This window comes from Crocodylus porosus, unplaced genomic scaffold, assembly GCF_001723895.1.
Source record: "Crocodylus porosus isolate Cpor-Errol unplaced genomic scaffold, CroPor_comp1, whole genome shotgun sequence".
Classification (NCBI taxonomy): domain Eukaryota; kingdom Metazoa; phylum Chordata; order Crocodylia; family Crocodylidae; genus Crocodylus; species Crocodylus porosus.
This window is the reverse complement of record NW_017728947.1, coordinates 61,567,498-61,573,223: the sequence shown is the minus strand read 5'-3', so window position 1 is coordinate 61,573,223 and position 5,726 is coordinate 61,567,498.

The following is a 5,726-nucleotide window of genomic DNA, read 5'->3' as shown; positions in this document are numbered from 1 at the left end:
ATAAATCCAACTACAATAAGTTTACCTGGAGCCTCATAACTCCATTGCAACCAGCAAGCCTGAGGCCCGTCAAAGATGTGACAGGTCTGGGTTTTCCCCAGCCAGGACTGTGTGCATGCGTGTGGTGGCTGGAGATTATGCCACCTCCTACCTACCACCTTTCACTAGGGGAATCCATAGTCCCGGAATTTCCTGGGGCTGCCGCACCACCAGCAGTCCCACCAGGCCTCCCGACCCTGGCAGAGTGCAGTTTCAGTGGTTCACGTCCAGGACCTGGGGCCACCTCCTTCCCCACAGCCCCAGCCCATACCTCCAAGTTTGTCCTGGCACAGAAGCTCAGAGACATGTTCTTCCCCTGTTGGTTGGTAATGCAGTGAGTGAGTGTCCCCTTCAGCTCTGAGAGCAGGGCATAAAAATGGGTTTTTAAAAATGAAAAAACCAAATAGGTGCTGACAGAATAATGAGGGTGGCATTCACTCCATCTGTACCTAGAGCAAGTGGAACCCCAGCAGCAGAAGGTTCACCTTGAGGAGCACCGGCTGCTCCACCAAACCAGGATCCAAGCAGGTGCAGAGGGGTGTCACTACATCCCCAGCAATGCTGACACCCTGTCACTGGGAACGCTGGTGAGTGGACAGGACAGGTGTCCGCAGGGCAACTGTGGCCAGATTTGTCTGCGGTTTTCCCAGTAGGCCAAGGGGTCGCACAGCAGCGGCTCTACATCCTCAGCAAGATAGGTAGCCACCAAGTCCTGAGGCCTACCTGCCTGATGGTGGGTTCTGGTGCCTCTGGACCCCACCATGGAAGCCATGCCCTTGGCCCACATTGGCAGTGCCTGTGGTGGAAGAGGAGAGTAGCTGGTGGATCCCCCTCTTCCACATCCCCCTGCCTCCATTGTTCTGCCTCCCTGACTCTCTTCACCACTCTCTCTGTCCATTGATTCAGGCTTTGGCTGCTGCATACACTGCCCTTCACCCTTGGGTTACGTATGGCAGCCAGTACGTGGACCATACTGGACTGCAAGGGATCAAGCCATTTCCTGATGCCCTCTTTCTGACGCCACACCAGTGCCTGCACATGTCGAGACAACGGCTTGCCCAGCCAGGAACACTGATCCCCTGGAAGCTCTCCATTTTTCTCTGAAGTTCCCTCACTACAGGGATCACTTGGCTAAGGAGGGCATCACCGGCACTGAGGGTCTTGGTGGCCTCAAGGAAGGGCTTGAGGACCACCAGGATCTGGGAAGTGGTATCCCACTCAGCTGTTAAGGGAGCCGCTGATCCCAATCTTCCTGAGCAAGGCCATCTCATGGATGGCCTTCTGTTGCTCCACCAGCCTCCAGAGCATCAGGTACGTTCAGTTCCACCGACTTTCCACATCCTGCATGATTTTGTGCTGCAGGATGTTCAGCTCTTCCTGTTTTTCCTGCAGCTTCTTGCCTCCCTTGATGCTCTGGTGGAAGTAGCCTGCCTCCTTCCTGCATTTGGAAGTGAGCTTTCTGGTGGTGCTGGCACTGTCATCTGCAGCCCTGTCCCCCTCCAAGGCTTCTCTAACAATGAAGTGGAACTTGTGTGCCACACAGCGGAAGCCAACAAAGTTGGCATCACAGACCACCTTGACCCTATTGGCCCCATTGTCTGTGACCATGAACCCATGGGTAAGCTTGCCCTACCCAACGAGCCACCCCTGCACCAAGCAGTTCATGGGCCCCACGATTTCTGTTGCCAAGTGAGACTCATCCATCACCTTGGCTTGAAAGACAGCCCACCGACAGCCTGACTGGTCGCACCAGTGCCCTGTGAGGAAGAGGTATGCATGATCTCCATCCTGGCTGCTCCAGATGTCTGAGGTGAATTGTAGGGCAACCTTGTAGCGGACCTGCCTTGCACAGCTCCTCCCTCAAGTACTCCCTGCATACCTCATTCAGGGAGGACACCACCGTCCTGCTAAACGTGGTGTGTGCGGTCGCTTGGTATGATGCCCCCACAAGTGCAATGAGCTGCTTGAACCCTGGCTGCTCAACTAAGGAGAAGGGCTGGCCATCCACAGCAAGCATTTCCCCAATGCTTTGGGTGATCTTGCTCACCCTTGCAACATGCCCCACTTTCTGTTCACCTTTCCCCACACTATTCCAGGGTGGCATGCCTCTGCTTTGGGGGGATGAAGGCTTTGGAGCGAAAGGGGGACTTCCCTTTGGGCATGCTCCTGCTGGTGCCGGGCTAAGGAGGAGCAACGGCAAGGGGGTGGTGCCTGCAGAGATGCATCAGCATCCCCATGGTGCTCATGTGTTTTGTTCCTTTGCCCCAGCTGGTTTTGGCTCAGCAGTCCAGGCAGATAGCATATGTAGGATCATCTTCCAGCTCAAAATGATCCCAGACCACACTACCTGTTTGCTTCTGGGGTGCAGGTACATGTGTACATGCTGCAATTTCCCCCTCTTCAGCAGGCAAAGGCACAGCAACAGGAGGAGCAGACTCAGCTGAGCCACTTGCCTCCACAACCTCTACCTCAGCCTCCTTTGAAGTGCCTTCTGGGGAAGGAGACCTGGCTCTATGGGAAACTTGAGGGGTGTGGAGCACATACTCAGATGATTCTCCCTCCTTTCCCAGAAGCTCCCTTGCTGGGGCACTCACATCCAGTTCCACCTCTTCCTCTGGCACTGGAAGGCTTAGTATGGGAAGTGAAATGGAGGTGGAAGAGACTGTCATCCTGGTGTTGCTGCTTGTTATCATGGGGGGGGCAGTTATGGAAGGTGCTCTTGGAGGGGATGCAGACTCAGGCCCAGGTAGTGGCACTGGCAGTGCTCCCCTTTCCTTGCTTCCTGTAGTATTGGAAGCCTTGAGCCTGCTTGTTGTAGCAAAGAGGCTGCATCTCAGTTTGGGTGGGGGTGGAAAACTTACACCTCTCCCTCTACCCACTTTTCCATCCATCCCTGGAGGCTTGCCAGCTGCCTTTCTAGCATGCTTCATGGTGTGTTTCATAGTCCCATCTTTATAAAAATATATAAATGTATATATGCATCTTCCTATATCAATTCTATAGTATAATATGCACTATAATTATGAAATTGAAAAGAATTAATCAATGAATAAAATAATAAAAGTGTCTAGAAAGGAAGCAAAAGGTATAAACGAAATCTCATCTGCTAAGCTAGCAAGTAGGAAGTCAATGGTAGTAGTAGCCTTTGTTGTCTAATGCCCCCAAGCTTCTGGAAGATAGCTCAGTAACTGACCCCTAGGCAGAAAGCAGGCCATTTCAAACAATGTTGCCTTTTATGCTGTTTTTGCATCCCTCCCCTAGAGCACTGGGATTGATCCTTCCCTGAGGTCCCTTCCGTCACTGGCCAGCTAGAAAGTCAATGTCAGAGGAGTCCTTCCCCACTCCTCCCCCTCCCTCTCCTTACTTTCTGTTTCCCTGCAGGCAAGCCCAGCTTCAGCTTTGAAACTCAAAATGTTTTGAAAATCTCGAAACTTTTCGACTACCCTTGTTTCGTTTCGAGGCTGTTTTGAAGCCCCTCGTTTCGTTTTAATTTCACTGTTTCAAGCTCGAAACGAGTTGAAACAGCGTCAAAATGAAACAGCTGTCAAAATTTCACACCACCCTAATAAATATACCTATTAGTCAGGAGTAAACCCTTAGTCTTCCAGGATGCAGAATTCCACTGATTTCACTGAATTCTATATAGGTACAGCAAAAGCTGTGTTATCCAGCACTTTACAAACTGGAAAGCTCCACTAACCAACATCTCTCAATCTTCCAAAGGATGCAGCAAAAGCAAAATCACAAGTCCCACTTCCGGTTTCACCGCCACAAGGCAAGTCTTACTTGCTGTGATTCGTCCTTGTAGACTGTGGCCCAGGGCAAAGCAGCCTGCGCAGGTTCCCCCATTCCCAGGGGGATGCCGGATAACAGAGCTTTTGCTGTATTGGGCTCCAGCTGCATAATGTTAAGACCTAGAAGCTATATTATTTTGTACTTTTAAGAAATCAACTTACCTTTACTGTTTGCTCTTACATTTCCAACTGCAATCAAGAGATAAGAAAAATAAGAGAAATCCTGATGTTAAAAAAGTCCAGGTTCTCAGCTTCTAAATGAAGAAAAGTTGAGAGAGAGTGTAGGTTAAAAACTGTATAAATAAAAAAAATGCTTATTTCTGTCACTAATAAAACTATTTAAATAAACATCATGCAAAAAAGTTTGCTTTTTCACTTTTATTCTTAGACAGTGAAAAAACAAATTGGTCAAATTCATGTTAATTTCCTACCTAAATGCTAGCAAAAATGACCAGCCTGGTACATATTTCTGCACAGGAATGCCGAAATGGAAATAAACTACTATTTTCATTTAAACTCAAAATATTTTGGGCTGACACAGACCCCTCCTGAAGTCTGTATGACCATGAATGGACACAAGGTTTCCTGCACATATTCATGTGCAGCATTGGAGGGCTAATTAGGAACCAATACAACAAGTCCTTCTAAAAGTGCTCTGGCATTGCCAGCATGCACAAAGTCACCACGAGTCTGACAATATTTATCATTTATCATTTTTCTAAAGCTCCAGATCTTGCAACCCTGTGGGAACCTGTTTTAATTTTTTTTTTTTTTAAATGTTTTTGGCTCCCGGGTCTCCAAGAACACTGGAAAACGCAAACGTGTAACGGCCTGAAATCCAATGGCAAACAAAAATAATACTTCTGAGTTCTTTTTAACTCTCCCAATTTTAAAACTAATTGTATAGATTTGGGGAGTAGGGGAGGCAGATTCAGGATTTTTGGCAGTGCTATTATTTATATGTACTTTCTGCAGCAGCCCAGTCCCATTACAATCGACAGGAGTATTCCCAGAGACAGGGTGAAAAAAAAGCATCAGATTTCTGTATGGTTAACCCGTAGGTCTGCAGATGAGGTTCTGTACTGCAAGGGAGCCCCGTCCTCCACGAACCTTAGCTCTTAAATGCAAAGCACTTCAATCGGGGGTCTGCTGACAGTCCGTTAATGCTGTCTTTTGTAATGCCCGAAACAGGCTAAAACCGGGGCCCTAACACTTGTGAAGCTGGTGAGAACATAAGCAACTGACTGATTTGTTTTAAAGACACAGGGCAGGGGTTCTCAAACTTTGTCATACCCCCAAGTGCTGGGTGGCGGCAGCGGGGTACAGGGGAGAGCTCGCACATGGCAGCCACTGCCACCATCCACCGCTCTGCACCACTACACACACCCCCTGGGAAGTTTGCGGCCCCCTTTTAAGTTGCTTGTGACCCCCCTCCTCCCCCGAAGGTCACGACCCACAGTTTGAGACCCCCTGACACAGGGGAAGGGTTTTGCTGTCTTCGTTCCCTGGAGGATCAGAGCAGCAGAGATGTCCTAGGCCCGAACAAAAGCGACTGCGCCCAAAAGCTTGCCAAGTTCTTTTTTCCCCCGCAACGACTCAGTGTAATAAAAGCTAGCACGTCCATTCAAAGAGCCTGGCCTGCCATAAGAAAGGCAGCCCTGGCAGTCCCAATGGCCTCAACGGGGCTTTGCCCACGAAGAGGGGTCACAAAGCGAGAATCCTGAAACAAGGTGGCAGAGCGCGGCAGAGCCACCAGGGAAGGCGCAGGCCCGCCCGGAGGCGGCGACTCAGGCGGGAGGAGCGAGGGCTCCTGTCAGGCGCTCAGGGCAGAGCGGGGCCCGCGGCCGAGGCCGAGGCACCGCCTCCCGAGCGGGAATGGGCGCGAGCTCCGCC